The sequence below is a fragment of the Nomascus leucogenys genome, chromosome 9 (genome assembly GCF_006542625.1).
Source record: "Nomascus leucogenys isolate Asia chromosome 9, Asia_NLE_v1, whole genome shotgun sequence".
In the NCBI taxonomy this organism is placed as follows: domain Eukaryota; kingdom Metazoa; phylum Chordata; class Mammalia; order Primates; family Hylobatidae; genus Nomascus; species Nomascus leucogenys.
In genome coordinates, this window is record NC_044389.1 from 113695842 (window position 1) to 113719883 (window position 24042).

At 50.2% G+C, this 24042-nt stretch overlaps 1 protein-coding gene across 1 annotated transcript in view; it reads left to right on the forward strand.

Annotated features, from left to right (window-relative positions):
• ADARB2 (adenosine deaminase RNA specific B2 (inactive)) overlaps positions 1-24042 on the forward strand; it is a 536653-nt gene that overhangs the window by 240539 nt on the left and 272072 nt on the right. The window lies entirely within an intron of this gene.

Sequence of the window (24042 nt, forward strand, 5' to 3'; positions counted from 1 at the left end):
TTGGCGCTCTCCCATCCAAGGGTCCTTATTTTGGCGCTCTCCCATCCAAGGGTCCTTATTTTGGCACTCTCCCATCTGAGGGTCCTTATTTTGGCGCTCTCCATCCGAGGGTCCTTATTTTGGCGCTCTCCCATCCAAGGGTCCTTATTTTGGCGCTCTCCCATCCAAGGGTCCTTATTTTGGCACTCTCCCATCCGAGGGTCCTTATTTTGGGCTCTCCCATCCGAGGGTCCTTATTTTGGCGCTCTCCCATCCAAGGGTCCTTATTTTGGCACTCTCCCATCCGAGGGTCCTTATTTTGGCGCTCTCCCATCCGAGGGTCCTTATTTTGGCGCTCTCCCATCCGAGGGTCCTTATTTTGGCGCTCTCCCATCCAAGGGTCCTTATTTTGGCGCTCTCCCATCCAAGGGTCCTTATTTTGGCACTCTCCCATCTGAGGGTCCTTATTTTGTGCTCTCCCATCCAAGGGTCCTTATTTTGGCACTCTCCCATCCGAGGGTCCTTATTTTGTGCTCTCCCATCCAAGGGTCCTTATTTTGGTGCTCTCCCATCCGAGGGTCCTTATTTTGTGCTCTCCCGTCCAAGGGTCCTTATTTTGGTGCTCTCCCATCTGAGGGTCCCCATTTTGGTGCTCTCCAGTCCAAGGGTCCTTTGTCTCTCTCCTATCTAAAAGTCCTTGTTGTGGTGCAGTCCCATCTGAGGGTCCTTATTTTGGCGCTCTCCCATCTCAGGGTCCTTATTGTGGTGCAGTCCCATCCAAGGGTCCTTATTTTGGCGCTCTCCCATCCGAGGGCCCTTATTTTGGCACTCTGCTGTCCGAGGGTCCTTATTTTGGTGTTCTCCCGTCCAAGGGTCCTTATTTTTTTTTTTTTTTTTTTTTTTTTTTGATGCTCTCCCATCTGAGGGTCCTTATTTTGGCGCTCTCCCGTCTGAGGGTCCTTATTTTGGCACTCTCCCGTCTGAGGGTCCATATTTTGACGTTCTCCTGATGATCAGCAGTTAGTGACGGTGCTCATCATCACTTTGAGAAGCTGAAATCTTTCAAACAACAATGTCTGTGTCCAGAGTTAGGACATTTTCCCCAACAAATTTAAGAGTTGGACCCAGGGTATTAAGTTACTTAAACAGAGATACTAAGGAAGCGTAGAGCAGATGACAGAGGGATTCTCGTGACTCTACTTACAGCCAGCCATGGAAACCTCCATGCCCTGTGCCAATGCCAGGGTGAGACACAGAAGAACCACCCCTCTGACGTCCGTGACACCATTCCCAGGACTTCCATCACATCTGTGCAGCTCAGAGTTTTACTGAGACACAAAAGAGAATAACACCACGCCTGAATGCTATGTACTTCCTAAGACACTGCACACTGTTCGAGGGCTAGAGAGGCCCAGCAGAGCTCCCATGACTGGAGTCTGTGCCTTTTAGGGCAGCACTGGCGTCTTCTTTGGCTTTGCAGGCCCAGATCCTCACTCACAGCTCAGTAAAGTCTCCAAGAGGTTTGCTGCAGTCAGGTTTTTCACAGGGAGAGAACTCAAGCACAGGCACACAGTGGGACAGTTTACCTGGGCATGACAGGATCCCACATGGACCCTCTAAGTCCTCCAGCAGAGGGGCTCTTCCCTGGGATGCATGTCAGGGCAGGAGGGAACCTCCCAGTGCACCTGTGAGAAGCGTTCTGGGGAGGCACCTGCCCGTCACAGGATTGTCAAAGACATTTGTGGCCCACAGAAGTCCCAAGTTAGATTTAAACTAGCCTGAAATAATATGTGGCTGTGGTCTCTATTCATGTCGAAGGGAAACAGTCACGAAGGCATTCTTTGAAAATTAAGCACCCTGCCTATCATGTGGAAAGAGGTGCACAGGGTGATGCTTCATGTCTGTCCCCGTATTTTTATCTATGTATGGATGGCTTTTCATTGTTTCTGGCACATCACCATGTTGTTGTGGGTGCAGTGGCTGGGGCTGGTGTCACAGGTTGTAAAAGAATTTACCAAGACAGTCGTGGGTAAAGAAGGCAGATTTATTAGAGAAAGTACGAAGATATGTTGCAAGAAAGCAATGGGCAGCACAGCAGAAAAGGGGCCATCTGCAAAGAAGCAGGGCTGGAAGGAAGCTGTATAGGGTCATGCGGAAAGGGGCCGTCTGTGAAGAAGCAGGGGCTGGAAGGAAGCTCTATAGGGTCATGCTGGAGGGGGCCATGGGCAGATAAGGTCATGCTGCTGGGGCTACTTGTGGAGTGAGGTATTTGGGAACAGGATGTCATGCCAGCAGTTGCCTATGATTGGCCATCTCTCAGAACAACTGTTCTCCCCCACCTGTAGTGCCTTCCTCAATGTTACTTACTAATCTTATCAGGACTCCACACTTGTGATCAGTGCAGTCACCTCTCCTGTAAGGAAGTGGTGTTAGCCATGGGTCAGAGGAGAAAGCCAGGGTTTGCAGGATTGGGCAACCCAAGTTTCACAGCCATGAGTGAGAGGCAGTGCTGCGCAGTGGGTGGGTGTCCTTGCGTGGCCGCGAAGGTGCTCTAGGGGTTGGATCGTAGGCCAGGTGGGGATCTGGGGAGAGTCATCATGATTTGCCACAAGGTCAGCATCTGGAACCCATGGGCAGCCCAGCACTTGTGTCTCTGATTGTTAAGAAAGGAAGTCCCTGTGGGCCAGGAGTGTTGCCAAGCATGTGAACATCATGTGGCCACCCTCACTCATGGCACCCAGGCTGGGCTCAGAAATTAGAGTTCCCTCCACACCCCAGAGGGCTGTGGCACCTGCAACCTCCCGGCCCTTTGCATCCAGCCGGCCTCGGGTGACTCGGATGCACCGGGACGCCCCTGCCTCCCTGGATGCACGGTGGCACCTGGCACTTGGCAAATCCATCGTGCAAATCAGAGTTCATGAGGCTGATGGCCTTTCTGATCTGGTTGCCATGGGAACGGCGGTCAGATGGAAGAGGATAAGGTAGGGAAGTTATAAAAAGAAGGCTGTCTTTAAAACCTCACCTCAGCTCCCCGTCCTGCGTGCGTTTCCATGGAAGCAGAGCAATAACCACCTGGCAGATGCGTTCAGGCCTCAGCTTCTGGGCTGTCAATCAGGCAGCCCAGGCGTCTTCAGGAGCCTGGAATTCATCCCCCAAGAACTGGAGTTTTACAAGCACAGTCACCACGCATGAAGCTGAAAGCAACCGCCTGAGCCCCAGGTGTGGCCTTCTCCCCACTCAGCCCAGCTCTGCCCTGCAGGGCCTGGGGCTCCTCCCTGCCAAGGGCCCTTGCCAGAGACCCGCAGTCAGGCGCCCTGGGCTGGACCGCGACCTCCACACTGGCCCCCGCCCGAGGCAGGCCCACCCAGCTCCACTCCAGGCTGCTTCCTGCAGCCCTCAGCTCTCCCGTTCTCTCTCTGCCTCTCTCTCCCTCCCTCCCTCTTCCTCCCACTCTCTTTTTCTGTCTCTCTCTCTCTCTTCCTTTTTTCTCTCCTTCTCCTTCTCTCACCCCTTCAAAGGATGTTTTACTTCTGCAGAGCTTTCTCTTTAATCACTAGTGACAATTTCCCACCTTCAAAATACATTTCTTTTGTTAAAAATGCAAAGTTTTCACTGTTTTCAAAGCAGCTGAGAATTTTCTCACAGTAACACTTAACTGTCTCTAAGACAAAAGACTGCCACCTAGACTTGGCTGAAATGAAAATGTTAGTGTTTTGTAGTGAAGAAACCATCCTCTGTGGCCTAGAAAATTCACACAATTACCTCCAGCTGTGGGGGCATTGCCCTCCTCATTGCTGGCGGCCTTCGCATCCTGAGATAAGGCTCCACGCAAAGGGTAATTGATTTCCACATTTTCTTTCCATTGGGCAGCCCTATCTCTCTTCAAACTTCAGTTCCAAATTTATGCAAAATATCCATCAAACATCAAGCATTCATACAATTCCCATAATAAGGTCTGGCTTGAACGGCTGAACTTTAAAAATTATGCCAGAATGTGCCAGGTGGAAAAACAAGGTGTCACATCTTTTGTTTGTCTTCCCGACGTGTGTCTCCTTCTCTTCCAATTTTCAAATTCCTTAGGGGCAATCCTGAGGGTCTTTCAAGGATTTCTGTGTCCGCACAGCACAACTCTGGAGACTCCAGGCCGCTCCGCTGCTGTCCCCTCCCCACAGAGGAGGCCGTTGAGGCCCGGGATGGGTGACGTGCTGCTCAGGGACAGAAAGCAAGAGATGAGAGTGAAGGCCCCTGACTTCCCCTCACAGCACCTGAAACAGACTCCTGACAAAACCAACCAGGAAGCCCAAGGGGAAAAAGCGCCCAGATACACTGTCAAACCCAGCCTGGGGTACACTTTCCTTTCTCCACAGTAGTTATTCAAAACCACCTAAGCCCCTAGAGCAGCAGAAGGGGACCTGCGTCTGGCTTCGGTCTGGGAGGAAGAGGCCCCTCCTGCCCCGGGGGGGCTCCTGAGTGCCGGACCCTCCCCGGGGGTCCTCCTGCTGACTGAGCTTGAAGACACGGCGTTGATTTCTCCTCAACTCTTCCTGAGCACCTGACCTGCTGGCACCCGCTGCTCTGTAGCAGCAGCCCGTGGGGGTCCCCGTGGGTGTGGCGCCGTTAGACCAGGATCCGACCCACTGTGCAACAGATTCACAGGCAGCGCTCCCTGCAGGGCGACCGACAGCCGTCTCAGTCACTGAGGCTCCGGGCTCAGTCCAGCCATGTGGTGCGGGACCCTCCGTGGCACGCAGTCCTGCGAGCATCCTTGCCTTTCTGAAGCCGCCTCCTCCCGGCGTCCTGCTCAGCACCCTCACACAGGCGTGTCCGTCCCGACTTTGCACACGTAAATCTCACCTCCCCAAGGCTTGGATCCCCGCCCAGTCCACCCACCCGCTGCCTGGGGTTCATCCATTCCCACGCATTCTCTCCCCTGTGTCCTGGGCGCAGGTGAACTGGGTCTGCCTCCTGGAGGGGAGATGGTCTCACTCAGCAAATGGAGGCTGAGAGCCTCTCCCAGGTGCTTGGGACACGGACGCGGCCTGTGTCATGTTTGCGTGTGTGGACACAGCATCACCTCACCCCTCCACTCCAGCTGTGTCACTCAGTTCACAGTCCTGCTTGGGTGCCACCAGCCTCCTGGGATGCATCCCCCTCCTCCTGGCCCCCAGAAGAGGCCTGTGTGTCCCTCAGTCTCTCTGAAGACCCACTGACCCCCAGTGTAGACCGCGCTGCCCCTGCTCTGAGCCCCGTGTGTCCCAGACATTTCCCTCCTGGCAGCCCATCCCCAAACTGCAGCTGGTGACCTCTCACCCTCCCCAGGGCCGTCCCTTCCCAGAGGGCTGAGAACGAGTTTTACCCTCGATTTCCCTGGAATTTACACAAGGATGCTGGGAGCTCAGGAGGAAAGAGCAGGGTGTCCGTGGAGAAGATGCCTTTTAATTTACAGAAGAGACGTGCGCTGTGAGATACACATGAAGGCCACGCAGGGACTCAAGCCTGAGACGTTCACACGAAGTGGAGAGGACGCCAGCAACCAAAGAGCAGGTGCTCAGTGGGATGGGGGCTCAGCAAGGAAAGGCGCGTCTCCTACACTAGAAACTACCCAGCCCCCTGCCGAGGGCTCCCCGGTGATTGGCCACACTTCAGCTCTAGGGTGGAACCTGACACCTGTCCCCACCACGAAGAAGGTTTGTTCTCTTCTTACACTTTTCATCCTGGTGAACACCCCAGAAGCTACCCAAATTGTCCAAAAACCCTTCTCTCTTTATCCCAGATTTCCAGTCCACGAGTCCAATAAATTTCCTTAATGTCTATAGACCTCTATAGACGGCTGTGGCTCTGGGGACAGAGTGACTCTTTAAAATGCAGATCCGAGGCCAGGTGCAGTGGCTCATGCCTGTAATCCCAACACTTTGGGAGGCCAAGGCAGGTGGATAGCTTGAGCCCAGGAATTCAAGAGCAGCCTAGGAAACATGGTGAGACCCCCATCTCTACAAAAAATACCAAAACAATTAGCCAGGAGTGGTGGCACCTCTGTAGTCCCAGCTTCTCAGGAGGCTGAGGCAGGAGAATCCCTTGAGCCCGGGAAGTGGAGGTTTCAGTGAGACAGATCACACTACTGCACTCCAGCCTAAGCAACAGAGTGAGGCCCTGTCAGGAAGAAAAAAAATAAATAAATAACAGATCCAATTATCCCAGCAGCAAATTTGTATCCATTAGGGTCTGCGGCAGGCAACCTCAATTCTTGCCTCCTCAGAAGAAAGAATTCGCCTGAGGGGCATAAGGCAGAAGAAGAGACCAAGGCAAGTTTTAGAGCAGGAGTGAGAGTTTATTTAAAATCTTCAGAGCAGGAATGAGGGGAAGGAAAGTATATTTGGAAGAGGCCTAAGCAGGCAGCTTGAAGGACAAGTGTGCGGTTTGACCTGTGACTTGGGGTTTTACCCACTGTCATGCTTCCAGGGCCCCACGTTGCTTCCCCCATGATTCTTCACTTGGAGTGGGCTGTCCACATGCGCACGCCTGAACGCACCAGCCCAGTTCCTGAGATCCTGTCGGGAAGCTGCTGATCACCAGTCCCAGGCATTTCTATCTATTGGGAGATGCTTTTTCCTGGTGCCGGCTGTGACCAACTGTTACCGTAGAGAGACAGTGTGATGGCCGCCTGACCGCCGCCTGATGGCACCCGACACTCCTGCTGTGCGTGGGAGCCCTCTCCTGCCCTGCTCATGCCTCCTCACGTCGGTGTGAGGAGCGTGGCCCTGCCCCACCCTGCAGAGCCCCAGGCAGCACCCTCCCATCGCTAAAATTACTTAATAAATCACATATTAATACTTAACACAGGCAAAAAGTCATTGCACAGAGCGATTGAGAGGTTGTGCTGAACCGGTTTCCTTTTCAGAAGTTTCTAGATTGTGAGACCAGGAGGCTGCTGGGCCATGGCCACCATCTTTCTTGAAGGCATGACGTTTCTCTCCTCTAACTGGTCCTTCTCCCAGCATAGCTCCAAGTCCCCGGGATGGTGAGGAAGACTCTCCTGGCCCGGTGGCCACTTGTGCACACCCCCACGGTCCGGAGCTCGTCACACCTGGCTGACCCCTGAGCCGCGTGGCCCTTGGTCTCTGCTTGGGCAGTTCCTCCTGTGGCCACCCTTGCCCCTCATGCACGGTCGGCTGGAGAAAAGGGTTCCCTGGGTGATGCCACAGCCACAGCACCTCCTCCTGAGACCCTGCACACTTGGCCATTGCGCTTGGCATCGACATGCCTTTGCTGTAAAGAAGCAGCAAGACAAGCCCTTCTCATGCGGGTGCCGCGTCTCTCTCATCTCAGCCGTCTCACTGGCACTCAGTAGAGGCTCAATGTGCTTCTTGAACTCTTAGACTGTGGGGTCTCCTCTGAGGGCAAGATGGTGTAGTGTGGATTGAATTATAGCATAAATGAACTTGATGTGTAATGAAAATTACCAAAAATTAAAGTACTTTTTTGGTCAAGTGACAGTACCCAGAAACCACTGTTCACAGGAAGGGGGATGAGGAGGGTGAGATACAAGGTTCTCTCCTTGGTCCTGTGTTATCCAATGTCTAACATGTGTGCACGGCCATAAATTTGCGAAGGCACGGGGACTTCGGAAGCACATAATGTAGCAAATATCAGAATTAGGATGCAAAAGTATTTCACCAAATTACAATAATGTAAGCAACTCACCAACATAAAGTTTAACAAGAAATTACACAGGCCAGGCGTGGTGGCTCATGCCTATAATCCCAGCACTTTGGGAGGCCAAGGCGCGCGGATCACCTGAGGTCAGGAGTTCAAGACCAGCCTGACCAACATGGAGAAACACTGTCTTTACTAAAAATACAAAAAAAATTAGCCAGGCACGGTGGCGTATGCCTGTAATCCCAGCTACTCACGAGGCTGAGGCAGGAGAATCGCTTGAACCCGGGAGGCGGAGGTTGCGGTGAGCCGAGACCTCGCCATTGCACTCCAGCCTGGACAACAAGAGCAAAACTCCATCTCAAAAAAAAAAAAAAAAATATACAGAGGTCTGCTCTTAGTTTCACCCCTGGCCCCCCACCAAATAAAAGAGCAATTAGTTGTCATTCCATAGTGGACACTCAGAGACAGAGTTCTACTCACTCTATGAAGCTTCAGAAGGAGAACGGTGGGAAGGTTTTACAAGGAGGACGCTGATACTAACAGAAGAAAACCTCTCTGGAGTGTTCTGCGGAATGAAATCCTTTGTGGAATGGTGAGTTTCCATTCTTTTGAGGTTGAAAAAACCAACCCTTGTGGGATCATTCCGAGTAGGTTCCCAGGCTGTTAAGAAATGGGAGGTGTTTTTTGGGTTTTTTTGTTTTTTTTTTAGACGGAGTCTCGCTCTGTCGCCCAGGCTGGAGTGCAGTGGCACCATCTCAGCTCACTGCAAGCTCCGCCTCCCGGGTTCACGCCATTCTCCTGCCTCAGCCTCCTGAGTAGCTGGGACTACAGGCGCCCGCCACCGCGCCCGGCTAATTTTTGTATTTTTAGTAGAGACGGGGTTTCACCGTGTTAGCCAGGATGGTCTCAATCTCCTGACCTCGTGATCCACCCACCTCGGCCTCCCAAAGTGCTGGGATTACAGGCATGAGCCCCCGCGCCCGGCGGGGAGGTGTTTTTATAGGTTCTCTTTTCTCTGGTTCTTACAAGAAATTGATGCCATAGGTTTCTATCTATTTTTACATCTAATGATCATTTACACATGTTACACTACATGAGTCAGAACATTTGCTAAAAATCGGTGTTCTTGAGTTAATACAGACTGAAATTATGCATTTACACTAAGTCCTGGCTGTGAAAGGGCTCCCAGAATTCCTGCAGTCAGGGGAAGAGCCCTTGTTATTTTGAGTTAGTCATGGTTTGGAGTTGCCAATTTTCATTTTGCTAAGTATAAAGTTCTGTTAATTTGGCATTTTCAGCAATCTCATGGGATGCCATTGTTAGCCCCACAGGGCCTGCAGTGCAGAGTGATGTGTATTTGCATCAGCAGCATCTCAGCGAGGGATGTGCTGTGCGTGGATGTGGAAAGACGTGTGTACTGCAGTTGGACTAGGAGTAGGCGATACACATTTTGATAAAGTGCATAAACACATCATGACCTCGAAGGCACTTGTATTGAAAAGTTATTTTTTAATCTGACTGGTTTTGCTACAGCTGAGCAGAAATGGGTGTGTAAGTGGCTCATGGCGTCATCTGCCCAGGACCATGGCTGGGAAGGTATGAGACAGGATGGATGCAGCTGGGAGAGGGTCAGGTCAGATGACCTTGGGAGAGGGTCAGGCTGGATGACCTTGGAAGGTCGCTCCAGGGCTGGGAGTCTCCAGTTCTCTGTTGTTCCCTTGACAAAGTCCAGCCTACCAGGGCTCCCAGGCACGCCAGCCTCATGCCCCCTGGAAGGACACTTCGCTTCATCCAAACTGAACTCCCATCGTTCCCTAGGAGAGCCCTGTTTATTCTTGTCTCCGAGACCTGATTGTTTTTTCCATCTGATTGGATTCATTCTATGATTTTGAAATCACTCCACCCGTGTGCTGCACCTGCCATGGAGCCCGTTTACCATCTCTCTAGCAGTTGTCATCCTTTTGTGGATTTTCATAGCACTTTACAGCTTCCTCCTGTGTTACCTTTTTCTAGTATCACAGCTCTGGGTGTTACTGGCTCCTCTTAGCCCACAAGTGCCTTGAGGATAAAGCAGTGTTTTCTTTTTCGTTCTCTCCTCAGAAGGCACCCATCATCAATTACGACAACTAACATCAAACCAACCAATTCAATAAACTGATTTCTAGATGGTTGAGACAAGTATTCTCCCACCAATCTATTCTAGAGGTTTTCATAATTTGGGGCTTCTCAAGAACTTGTGTAAAAGTGTAAAAGTTTGGTATTAAAAATGTGATAATTATCAGATAGCTCCAGTGAAATCTGGAGAATCCAGCCGTTTTCAATTTTTTTTTCACTTTTTCCGTACAAAGTCTAAGATCAGAATACTGAAAAGAAATCCAAATAGGGAAGAGAATAAAGATGGTGGACTTAGAGATGTGACTCCTAAGTGTCGTCTGGCAGCTTTGCGTTTGCCAATAAAGGGAAGGCCGTGACCTCCCGGAGCCGTGCGCAGACCACGGCGCTTTGCAGGGGGCACTGGGGAGGTGCTGCTCTGTTAGTTCTGCCATAGAAACATCCACATTAAACCCAGTCCAGCGTTCCCGTCTCTAATAGAAACGACTCTTTCAGTGTCTGTGATCAGCACTTTATGTAGAAAGAGAAGACATGGATGCATCTGGGGGCCGTTTCCAATTCCTAGAGGGCAATCTGAACAGACTGGGTAGCGAGAACGCGTCGCTGTGTTGGAAAGAACACACGGTAGCAATCAGGGGGCCCCATCAGCCCAGCGGGGCCACTTGGGGAAGACGCCCCAACGTTCTGAGCCACAGTGTTCTCGGGTGCAAAATAACAGAAGTGTTGGTGTGGATCCTGCAGGCTTTCAAATTCAACCACTCAAGAAAGTACAAGCTGTGTCCCACTTGGGCACGGAGGTTTGCCACTCACCGTCACCTCCACACCTGTTCTGTGGCAGCTTTGCCATGCACGCCCCGTCGCTTCCACAGGCTAAAGGGAAAGGTGGCCGGGGGTCTGAGTCAGAAGAAGGAAGGCACCCCTCGTCCTTGAGCCAGAATGTGTTGGGCAGCACTGCTGCTTGCTGGGGGAGCCCCCGGCCCCGACTGCCGAAACCAGGCTTTGTCAGACCTACAGGCTTCTCCAGCACCAGCCGCTGCCTGCCACCTTCTCCGCTGGAGAGCATTTGGATAGCAGAGCCAGGGGATTCAGATGCCAGAATAACACTGTGGCCTGTGAGATATCCACGCAGCCGCACCGCGCCCGGATTTGTGGGTGGGATGAGTTGGACAGAAGCACATCTTGGGCCACACTAGGTAGCGTCTCCCCGTTGACGCCACACCGCCAGGGAGCAGGAGTGTTTCCCAAAGAGAGAAGGCGACTCTCATCAGGGACCCGGACTAACAGGCCCAGAGCCTGGAGCCTGCTTTCCCAGAGAGCCCCCTCGGTCTGAGGCAGCAGCAACACCCCACCGTGGGCCTCCCTCCCAAAGAATCCTTCCATGGCCGACCAAGAGGCAACGGGGCTTGGCTGGGTTTTACATTTTCAGGTATTTTTCTTTTTCTTTTTAGTCTCACAAATATTTAAATGTTTAAGTAATAATATTATTTTAGGGGAGAAACACAGAAAATAAGGACAGGTTGATCCTGACAACCTCATACGGATGACATATTAAAAACAACATATTGGCTGAGAAGCCCCTACTATAAACAGCTGGCACAGAAGCTCCACGCATTAGCCGGCTAGCCTTTTGATTCCACTATAATTATAGGAAGAACGTTTCAATCCCTGCAGTGGGGGAGCATTTAGAATTGCAGCGGAGGTAGTAAATTACGGGTCCTCGATGTCCTCGTCAGACAGACGGCTTTCGTTTCAGGAAGAGGGACACGGCGCTGTGTCAGAGCCAGCCTCCCCTGGTGAGCTTAATGTGCTCGACTCAAAAGCACAGGATGGAATAAGGGAAGTGGTGGGGGATTTTACAATCCACCAGCATCAACATTTATTTTTATTTTCCCAGAGCAGGGCGTGCCGGCGCTGCCTAGGGAATGCTTACATTATTCACTTTGATTCTGCCTTCCACACCCCCAGGAGCAAAGTCGACCAGTTAATAGTCCGTGTGTGCTGGTTTTGCTGGGCACAGTGTCAGCGGTGGCTTCAGTCCTCGCTCGACAGCAGGTGCCTTTGGATTTGTCACCTCGCCCAGACCCTGAGTCTCCATCCTGAGCCAGATGTGGCTTCGTGCGTCAACACAGCCCAGAAATAACGCGGTTGGAGCCGCTCTCGGGTTTGCTTTCCAACCTCAGCCTAATCTTGAAGAAACTGAGAAGGAGATGGGGAGGGAGAAGGATTTCGCAGGAAGCTGTGCAGTGACTTAATTAGCTCTTGAAAACCCAACTGGAATTTTTCTTGGGTTCTGCCAGAGAGATGGGGTTTGCTTTGAAGATGGGGGCTTGAAGAATGGCAATGCCTTTTCTCACAAATCATCTCCCTGAATCTTGTGCATCTCTCCAATTGGTAGCGAAGAGCTAAACCGATGAGCAGTTACAGTATTAAAGACAGAAACAGAGCGACTGCCATGCTCACACAGAAAGCATCGCAATGTTTAGACAGTGGCTATAAACCAAGGAGTCTCTCTCCTGCTTTACGAGAACAGATCAAAGTGTGGCAGGAAAGGGGAGAGAAAGCGAGAGAGAGAGAGAGTTGCCATAAATAGACTGGAAACCACAATACGAATTCCCTACTGAAGGCCGGTCCTTCAGAATGGCGCCCTGAGTCCTGTCTCCACCGCTCACCACATTCCTTCCTCTCCATAGAACTCTCCAACCACCCTGAAGTCAACACGCAGGGCCGTGCCTCAGTTTACCTTCCCTGGGTTCCAGTTTACATTAAAGTAGAATCTGTCCCAAAGACCCAGGCAGCTTCTGACAAGCAGTGTCACATCCCGTGTCACGGGGAACGTGCTCTGTGGCTCCAGGTGCTAGAGTCTTCCATAGAGAAATTCGAACTTTATTTGGGGCTTTCCGGGGATCCAACAACAGAAAAGTCTAATGAATTCCAAGGGTGGAAATTAGTCCCCACGGCAGAGCCTTTGGTCGAAATCAACCCCCTCCCATGTTCCTGAGAGGGGCCCCTCCTTTCTCACAGGGTGGGGCAGGCCTGAATCCACCCTGTGCTGTGTGTCCGCCTAGCCACTAGGTGAGGCTCCCACCCCAGGATTCCCAGAGAAAGAAACGTTTTCATCCCCCACCATGTGTGCGGCCATGGCAAGGACCTCCGTGTGCTCAGAGAGCTGCCCACATCCTGGAGACACTTGGATGGGGCCCTGTGAAGACCCTCAGGGAGGCCATCTCTCTTTGTGCTACTCAAATTTCTCTAACATGCAAGGGGCCGGGAGGGAGGAGAAGAACCGTCTTTGCCCCATTTTTCATTCGTCAGAAGCCATCAGCAGCCTGTTATCACGAGGAGCCTGAACTTCAGCCGTGGCCAAGGTCCAGGAAACAACAGTGCCAGAGGCCGGGGAAGCCAGAAGATGTGTCTGAAGCCAGCCTCACGTCACCCACGGGCTCTCTGGAGGGCACTTTGGTGTAAGAACAAGGGCAGAGCTGTGGAGTCAGCAGTGGACTACGGGTTTAACACGGTGAATGGGAGGTCTTGCCTGGGTCATGTTTAGCTGCTCCCATTGTTGATGGCGATTGAGAGCCTTCGGTTCTTGTCTTCTTAGTTTAAAAGAATTTAAAGAGACACACAGCAGTAGAAAGCAGTTTATTGCAACAGAGAAAGAACCCTCTGCAAACTAAGTGCAAAAGCAAAAGTATACTTGGAAAGAGGAGTCAGTGCAGCTGATGGAGAGTGAGTCAGCCAGGACCACGTGAGGGAGGCTCCGGCTCTGGGTGTCCCACACCACTGTTTATGCGGGGATGGAAGAGGTGTTGCTGGTAGGCACATTCTGGGTGGCCCTCTGGGTGCACATGCGGTAGCTGTCCATGCTTGTCCATACGTCACGAGCCTCATTAGCACCTTAAATCTCCACCCAAGTTGCGTTTTTCACTATTCTCATGAGCAAAGGTCAGTCTGAGGACGGGTAAAGTCAAAAGGCACACGCTCCCTACAGGGGAATTGCCCTGCCAGAGGCAGCTTTGCTTGAGTGAGCTGTTCTACAGGGCGATTCTGGGGCTCACTGTGTCGGCACTGCGGTCGTCACGGTCCCCGAGGACACGGTCACGTCCCCGACCCCCTAGTGCCTCAGAGGGGCAGGCAGCTCCAAGCACTCCTTGATGTTTTCCAACTAAGAGAAGCCCTGGCTGCTCCGTTCACCTTGGCTGAGGTTTCACTGAGGTGTCCTTAACACACAGGAAAATTCAGTCCTTTCGGGGCATGGTGCTGGGTGTTGACAAGTGCACATGGCTGAAAAGCACCATCAAATGTAAAAGAGCTCCACCACCCGGAACCCTCTTGCACCCTCTGTGGCCCATTCCTGCTCCCACCCCAGCTTCTACAGACAACAGCTTTGCCTCCCGACCCTGTAACTTTGCCATTTTGAGAAGGACACATAAACGGAGCCGTCCTCAGTCGCCTGAGCCAGGGCCTGTCACCGAGCAGGACGTGTCTGAGTTTCGCTGTCGGCGGCTCCTTCCTGGGCATGGCTGGGTCCTGTTTCATCCCAGGGAGGAGGCCCGTTGACTCCTCCATTCTCCGATAGGAAAACATGTCACTGTTTCCAGTTCAGGGTGATGATGAACCAAGCCGCTGTGGGCAGTCTCATGCAGGTCTTAGAGGGGGTGTGAGCGCCCTCACCCTGCGGGAGGTGACTGAGGCTGGTGTCGCCGGGGCCTCCAGGCAGCGTGTGTCCACCCTCTTCTCCGGTGCGCTGCCCGCTGTGACTGCCCCCAGCACGTGTGTGGGGGAGTGTGTGTCCACCCTCTTCTCCGGTGCGCTGCCCGCTGTGACTGCCCCCAGCACGTGTGTGGGGGAGTGTGTGTCCACCCTCTTCTCCGGTGCGCTGCCCGCTGTGACTGCCCCCAGTGCGTGTGTGGGGAAGTGTGTGTCCACCCTCTTCTCCGGTGCACTGCCCGCTGTGACTGCCCCCAGTGCGTGTGTGGGGGAGTGTGTGTCCACCCTCTTCTCCGGTGCACTGCCCGCTGTGACTGCCCCCAGTGCGTGTGTGGGGGAGTGTGTGTCCACCCTCTTCTCCGGTGCGCTGCCCGCTGTGACTGCCCCCAGCACGTGTGTGGGGAAGTTTGTCCACCCTCTTCTCTGGTGCGCTGTCCGCTGTGACTGCCCCCAGTGCGTGTGTGGGGAAGTTTGTCCACCCTCTTCTCTGGTGCGCTGTCCGCTGTGACTGCCCCCAGTGCGTGTGTGGGGAAGTTTGTCCACCCTCTTCTCTGGTGCGCTGCCCGCTGTGACTGCCCCCAGCACGTGTGTGGGGGAGTGTGTGTCCACCCTCTCCAGCACGCTGCCCACTGTGACTGCCCCCAGTGCGTGTGTGGGGAAGTGTGTGTCCACCCTCTTCTCTGGTGCGCTGCCCGCTGTGACTGCCCCCAGCACGTGTGTGGGGAAGTGTGTGTCCACCCTCTCCAGCACGCTGCCCACTGTGACTGCCCCCAGCACGTGTGTGGGGGAGTGTGTGTCCACCCTCTCCAGCACGCTGCCCGCTGTGACTGCCCCCAGTGCGTGTGTGGGGAAGTGTGTGTCCACCCTCTTCTCTGGTGCGCTGCCCGCTGTGACTGCCCCCAGCACGTGTGTGGGGAAGTGTGTGTCCACCCTCTCCAGCACGCTGCCCGCTGTGACTGCCCCCAGCACGTGTGTGGGGGAGTGTGTGTCCACCCTCTCCAGCACGCTGCCCGCTGTGACTGCCCCCAGTGCGTGTGTGGGGAAGTGTGTGTCCACCCTCTTCTCCAGCACGCTGCCCACTGTGACTGCCCCCAGCGCGTGTGTGGGGAAGTTTGTCCACCCTCTCCAGCACGCTGCCCGCTGTGACTGCCCCCAGCACGTGTGTGGGGGAGTGTGTGTCCACCCTCTTCTCCAGCACGCTGCCCACTGTGACTGCCCCCAGCGCGTGTGTGTGGCGGTCCTGGCTCCTCCGCATCCTTGTCAGCATTCACTGCCGTCAGCTTCTCTGTGGCTGTTTTATTGCAGCCACTCTCGCAGGTGTGTCCAGGCGTCTTACGGGGTTTTGCGTTTGCACTTTCCTAATGACTGATGGTGCTGGCTGTCCTTTGTGTTCTTGTGTCTCTTATACTTATTCTTCAGCAAAGTGTCTGCTCAAACCCCTTTACCATTTTTTTGTTGGGTTATTTATCCTCTTAATATTGAATTTTGAGAGTGTTTTCCATTCTCTGGATACTGGTCCAGCATTGGCCGTGTGATTTGCAAATATTTTCTCCCTGTCTGTGGCTTTTCTTTTCATTCTTAGTGCATTTCAAAGAGCACAAGTTCTTAATAAGGCCCAAACTATTTAAGTTGAATCTCAAGCTACATGTGTGCCAGAAATCCTTTCAGTAGCACAAGTTGAGACAGAATCATGTCTGGGTCTATTATGAAAAATAAAATCGAACTTTTGTTTGTTGTACACAGTAGAAAAAATGAAGGCATTTTATTTATCAGACATAAATAGATTCTCATTCTAAGATGAATATGCTCGCTTCTTAAGCCTGGGTTAACCACTTTAGCGGAAGAGCTGATGGCATCAAACCTGCTGCCACTTCCACCCATGTCTGCATCTGCATCACTGACCAGGACACGCTCCTCTTCGCCAACGACACACGGAGGTTTCTGAGCAGGGACCAGGGACACAGGAGGGCAGAAGGCAGCTTCATCAGCAAGGGCCATATGCAGGGATTCTGTGCAACAAGTGCTGGAATAATGGCCTCCACCAAATGCTGTGAACACCCCAGAGAGGAAACACTGCTGAACACCACAGGCACCTGCACCCACACACCACCCACACACCATGGGCTGACTCCTTCTGCCCCCACTGCAGCCCCCAATCCCACTCATCACCCTGGGTGAGATCACATCCTTCTCAGTGGCCCACAAACCCACCGTGACCCCTGGTTACTATGCTCAGCTCACTCAGGCCTCCCTAAATCGACACACATACCACCTGCCCCACCAGCCGTGTCCCACCCCACCCAGCCCCAGAAACGTACTTTCCCTACTGCATCCAGAGTGGAGGACATGTTTCGAGGCTGTTTCTTGTTTTAAATAACATTTCTATTTGTCAGTTATTTCCTTCCCAATGGTATATAAATGCATATGCCCACACTCGTGCACACTACACACATTCACATACACATGCATACACACATGTACGTACACACATTCACATACACATTCACATACACATTCACATACACATGCACACATACAGGCACACACACATGCACACATACACACAAGCACATACACACAGGCACATACACGCACACACACGTACATGCATACATGCACACTACACACAGTCACACATACATGCACACACACATACACACATGCACATACACATGCACACATACACACAGGCACATACACTCATGTACATACATGCACACATACACGCACACACACACATGCGCATACACACATGCATACATACACACAGGCACATACACTCATGTACATACATGCACACACACACGCACACATACACACATGCGCATACACACATGCATACATACACACAGGCACATACACTCATGCACATACACACAGGCACACACGCATGTACACATACACACAGGCACATACACACATGCACATACACTCATGTACATACACACAGGCACATACAGGCACACCGCACTCATGCACACGCCCTAACTGGGCAACTCTCAAGCCCCCAGCCTCATCCCATTCCGAAAGTCGCCATCATTGCCTGGCTGTCTTTGGTTAGGACACAGCCCTGGTGGCAGGTAGAGGCTTGTGTGGAGTACCTTTTGTCACAGGCTGTAATAATTTGCTTTTTGCCACTGATTTGCCTCTCCCCTTGAAGCTCTCTTTCACTAAAAGGCTTGCTGGGGACACTTGGCCAAGAGAACACATGCACAGGTGACATAAGGGCTTCAACAGCAGAGCTGGCAGAGCCCTGAGCTGTGGCCAAGGCAGGTTCTGTCTAAGGGTTGCTGCTGGGTGCTCAGGGGGCCTGGGGATGGTGGGAAGTGGGCAGGGCTGAGGGGGGAATGGCTATATCCTGCCAAGAGGGGCAGAGAAGCTGAACACACACTGTGATCATTTTGCTTGGGAAAACAGAACCTGATGGCAAAGTAATTATTAAAACAACTTTTAATAATTAACAACTAAAATTTTTTTTTGAGATGGAGTCTCACTCTGTTGCCCAGGCTGGAGTGCAGTGGTGTGATCTCAGCTCACTGCAACCTCTGTCTCCCGGGTTCAAGTGATTCTCCTGCCTCAGCCTCCCCAGTAGCTGAAATTACAGGCACACGCCACCACGCCTGGCTAATTTTTTTGTATTTTTAGTAGAGAGGGTGCTTCACCATGTTGGCCAGGATGGTCTTAAACTCCTGGTCTCAGGTGATCCACCCACCTCGGCTTCCCAAAGTGCTGGGATTTCAGGCTTGAGCCACTGCACCTGGTCTAAAAGCAACTTTAAAGTCATCTGTGATGCTTCAAGAAAAAAAGAAAACGATTAAGAAACTCACCTGGTAGCTTCATTGGGACAATTATGTAAGGTCTACCAGAGGCCAGGTAATGCACAAGAGATCAATATCATTGAAGAATCCCTCTGGAAAATGTGCTTTTTCTGATTGGGGAAAATTTCTTTAAAAAAAAAAATATGCACAGGGAAAGGATTAGATAAATTGCCCTTGAAATTTCTCCATTCTCATTTGGTGAGAAATAAATCATCCAAGTCAATGATAAAAGGATTACGAGTCGGATTCTCATTTCCTCACCCGAGAAAGAGCTATAATTACAGTGACCATATTTTCTGAACCAAACATCAGGACTGCAGGCCTGACAAGTACACGTGTTCTGATGAAGACAATAGGACAAGTTCTCCTAAATGGGAGATGACCTGCAAGAGCCAGAGCTATAATGAGTGACTCTGACACAGAAATAATTCGGTCTGGGGCGTTTGTCATGATGTCATTGATATGGCACTTCTTCTGGAGGTTTGAAGTGTCACGTTGTTGCTGAAATGATTTCTTCTGTTGCTGTCCCTGGCGTGCAGCAGATACTGATTTTAAGGAAGTTAATTCCGTTGACTACTTTTCTCATCTTAGTAAAGACAATCGAAAACAACAGAATATATAATGTCCAAATTAACATTTAAATTTAGCCACAAAACCTGTCAGGGTATTGCACATAAAATTGTTTTTTTTTTTTAACTTTTAAGTTCAGGGGTCCATGTGCGGGTTTGTTACACAGGTAAACTCGGGTCACAGGGGTTTGCTGCACCGGATTATGTCAGCCAGGTGTTAAGCCTCATGCCCATTCGCTATCTTTCCTGATCCTCTCCCTCCTCCCGCCTCCACCCTCCAACAATGCCAGTGTGCGTTGTTGCCCGCTCTGAGTCCATGTGGCTTCATCATTCTTTTTTGAGACAGAGATTCAATCTTGTCACCCAGGCTGGAGTATAATGGTCCAATCTAGGCTCACTGCAACCTCCGCCTCCTGGATTCAAGTGATTCTCCTGCCTCACCCTCCCAAGTAGCTGGGATTACAGGCATCCGCCACACACCCAGCTAATTTTGTTATTTTTAGTAGAGATGGGGTTTGGCCATGTTGGCCAGGCTGGTCTCAAACTCCTGACCTCAGGTGATCCACCCCCCTTGGCCTCCCAAAATGCTGAGATTACAGGCATAAGCCACCATGCCTGGCCAATGTGTCCTCATCATTTAGCTGTCACTTGTAAGTGAGAACATGAGGTGTTTGGTTTTCTGACCGTGTGTTAATTTGCTAAAGAGAATGGCTCCAGCTCCATCCATGTCCCAGCAAAGGACATGATCTCATTTTTGTTTAGGGCTGCATAGTATTCCATGGTGTATATGTACCACATGTTCCGTATCCAGTCTGTCATTGATGGACATTTAGGTTGATTCCATGTCTTGCTATTGTGAGTAGTGCTGCAGTGAACATACATGTGCATGTGTCTTTATGACAGATGATTTATACTCCTTTGGGTATATAACCAGTAATGGAATTACTGGGTCAAATGGTTCTTTGAGGAATTACCACACTGCTTTCCACAATGGTTGAGCTAATTTGCACTCACACCCACAGTGTTTAAGTGTTCCTTTTTCTCCACAACCTCACCAGCATCTGTTATTTTTTGACTTTTTGATAGTAGCCCTTCTGACTGGTGTGAGATGGTATGTCATTATGGTTTTTATTTGCCTTTCTCTAAGGATCAGTGATGTTGAGTTTTTTTCATATGATTGTTGGCTGCATAAGTGTCTTCTTTTGAAAAGTACCTTTTTAAATATATTTATTCCTTTGAGTATTTGTTCTGTCACACTTGAAGCAAATCTAGTGTTAAATTTAAAAATGTGCATGAAGAAAAGACTATGTTCGCTGCTGGATGTGTCCTCATTTCACAGAAGCCTTCCCCATGAGGTTCATTTAGGTGGATACTGCCCTTGTTACTTAAGAACTAATTGACTTTTAGCTCCCAGAGTGAGGGGCAGGCAGAAAAATGTAAAAGCAAAGATGCCAGGCCAGAGGGCACCATGGAAGCCATAGCAGCGGACCCCCAAGTGGAGAAGGAAGAGGGGTTCTGCAGGGCCTCCCTCCACATAGGCGAGCCTCTCCCAGGACAGGGCTAAGAGGGGCATCGTCAGTTCTTGAGCAGGACTTCTTGACTTTCTTTTTTTTGTTGTTTTTAGTGATCAATAAAAACTTACAATGTATATTAAAATGCAAAGAAGCTTAATTTCATAGAAAAGCCTCGATTGTTTCATCAGGGAAAGAGAAGCCTGTGAGACCCCAAGTTCTCCTTCTCGAGTGGGACCTTTCCTTCTTCTCCTGGCAGCTCATTAGGGCCAGGAGATTGACAGCAACTGCAAGCTTCAGAAGATCCTATCTTGCAGATGGGAAGTATTTGCAAGAAATTTAAACGTGGGCGCACACTGTTCTTTCTGTGGAGACCTCCAGAGCTTCAGACAGATGGACACGTGCCTAGAGAGGGTTCACCACAGTGACACCTCCATTGAGAGAGGTTTGTTTGGCCCTAGTGTGACGATGTGTCTGGGAAAAGAACCAAAAGTCACATGAGTGTCCATCACCTGCGCCTTTTCTAAAGAGCGTTTGGGGAACTTCGATATTTAAAGGGATAAGAGAGAGCAGGAGAGAAAGAAGGAAGGAGGGTCGGCAATGAGGCAAATGGTTAAGTTCTTGGAGGCTCTGATGTGAATCTACATTGTACTTGCAAAGAGAAGGGGTGCAGGAAAAGGCCAATGATGCATTCGCCTCGGGTTGGGCAGAGGGATGATTTTTGTTCAGGTCTCTGTCCTCTACCTGTGAAGATGAGCTGGTCATTGACATTGTCAGGGTGAGATTCCACAGAACTTGGTTTTAGGGCTAGAAACGGGGATATCTATCCTGAAAGGTTGAGGGATTTAGGGGTTCACCAGGAATTTCCTTGTGAGCAGTTTGCGAGGGAGGCCATCAGGGAGTTATGTGGCCTTCTGTCACTGTGGGAACCTTGCTTAGGGATGAGGCTGTGGAATTGTAGCTCTGTGCTCAGGAACAAAAGGAAAGCAGTATCGCGTGGCTCAGCTCTGAAGCGTAACTTTCTTTTTGAAAGCAGAGTGAGTGTGGGGTCCCAAGATTCGATTTTATTTCCCGAGGCATAGCGGAGACTCCTAAGCTGCAGCAAGATGCTTTTATGTGTGTGGGTTAATGGGGCACACCTTCCACCCACAGCTGGGAGAAGCCTGGCCACGGGAGCATCAGAAGACAAAGACAGACCCCGACATGAGAAGCCGCCTTAAAGCGAGGATGGCTTGTCCCAGCGAACTCAGAACCCTCCTGGAATCAGGGTTAGAGGTGGACACTGGCTGTGTCTCAGTGGTCGTGTCCAGCGCCCTGGCCAGCCCTCATGCTCGCCACTCCTCTGCAGCAAGCTGAGCCTTATGTCTAAATTTATTTCTTATTCCAGTTGTCCAGAAAATTATTCTCTGAAGGTTTCCTTTGTAGTTTCGAGTGGTTTTATTTTGTTCAGGCAAAATGTGTCATTTAGGATGAAAACCTGTCCCAGGAGATTGTGCCATGTCATCTCTTTCCGAGAAAAGAAATTGATCTTTCTGCTGGCACAGTGGTTCACGCCTGTAATCCCAGCACTTTGGGAGGCCGAGGCAGGCAGATCACGAGGTCAGGAGTTCGAGACCAGCCTGGCCAACATGGTGAAACCCCGTCTCTACTAAAAATACAAAAAATTAGCCAGACGTGGTGGCGCTTGCCTGTAATCTCAGCTACTCGGGAGGCTGAGGCAGGAGAATCGCTTGAACCTGAGAGGGGGAGGTTGCAGTGAGCCAAGATCGTGCCACTGCACTCCAGCCCGGGCAACAGTGCGAGACTCTGTCTCAAAAGAAAAAAAGAAATTGATCTTTCTCAGGCAGTCAGAAGATCCTATTTTCTTAAAGAAGTCTCAACTGTTTATTTTACCCAAAGTAAAAGAGAAATATGTTTAAGGGGAAAGGGCAAGAAAGGGCCACTAGTGACCTGTTTTACCATGCCCCATGCGTCTTGAGCACACCTTGATGACTAATTCCATCAACCTTCAAGTCCCCAAAATGGCCACTTGCAGGATCGTTGCTGAGGCAGAGCTGGGTTCACGAGACCCCCTGCAGTGAGGTGGGGGTTGCAGCCTGGCAGGAGCTAAAAGCAGAAAATTAGGATGGGGTGTTTATAGGTTTTAGGCCAGGGATGGGAGGCATGAGAGCCAAGAACTGGCTTGTATGGAGCAGAGTTGATGAGGAAACTTTAGGTTGGTAGGAAGAGCAGATGTCTTCTGGGCAGAAGCTTCCAGGAGCCGTTGCTGGTGTTGAGAAGGAAGTGACTTGGTTGGTTGGTTCCCAGGCTTAGCTCTCATGGGCAGGTATTTCCTGGAGAAATCAGGGAAGATCCTTTTGCTGGTCCCAGTATTGTTTAACACAGGGACAAGGAATTACAGTGGTTTCCGTTCTTACTAGTACATAACGTCTAAAAAGTTTTCCAAGCTTTTTCCCTCACCGGGTCCCTAGGTGAAACTAGATAAAGAGTGTAAGTTTCATTGATCTTAAATCTTTAATTATGCATGAAATGATATATTGAGTTTAGCTTAGTTAATGTGCCTGGAAAAGCATACAAATAATTATAGCCATATGATTAATTCTGAATGTGCTATTTTAAGTGAAACTTTTCAACCACTCTTTTGTGCATGAGTTCACCAAGTTCTGAACTAGTACAATCCTTTAAGTGACATACATTAAAGAAAAAGGAATCCCTTTTGTTTAATATTATATGTTATTTTGCTTGCGTTCATGGAAGACGTATTTGTGTGGTGATAGCTGAGAAATAGACAGAAAGGGGCAATAGTTTCTAGATATAAAAATCGTTTGCTTTTGGTCAGTTCTTCCCTATAAAAAATAAGTTTACAGTTCAATGAATCAGAAATGAATCTGTATCCATGAAGAAATTTGGAAATTGACAATCGTAAATGGCTCAGTTCCCTCAAATATAGTAGTAGTAAGAATATTAATTTTTAAAAAAGTAACAATCCCAAAAAGAGTTTTTCTAATGCTATGAAAAAACTGGATCCAACACATTAAACTTTTTTAGAGAAAGAAACAGAAATACCTCCAACTTAGCTCTGGCCAGAGCTTAACTTTCCATAAAGACACATCAAATTGTTTTCTTTTTAATCTGTGCATTATTATTCAATTATTGCTTCTGTTTTCTCTATTTTTTTATTTTTGTTTACTTAGATCTAGCTGCTTAATCCATGATACGTAAGTAATTCAATATTATCATAGTCTGAATAACCTGGCTCCCTAACTTAGGAAGTCTGTGTTTCCTAATTATTTTGTTCATCAGAATTGTTTTAAATTAACATTTTAAATTCAGAGAGTGACTATTTTTAAAAACATCGCAAATGATTACATTTCTTCCAGGTGGTGCTTGATTTGCACCTGGCAAAAGAATAGGGAAGCATCTGGTCCTTAACAAAGCACCTCCTCTCACCTACAATCCGTCCTCCCTAAAGCCAGCTGCCAACTATTCGTATGTTTAAGCAGGACGTGGCGTTGCCTGTAAATAAACTGTACCTGGGAAAATCACATTGTTCAGTGACAAGGTATCCAATCTTTCCACTGAGGGGTAAAAGCCCTGAAGGAGTTTGATTCCAGTCTCGAGTTTTGTAAGCAAATTTCTACGACGTGACTAAACTTATTTAGAATTTCCTCTGTCGCTTGCTGGTATTAA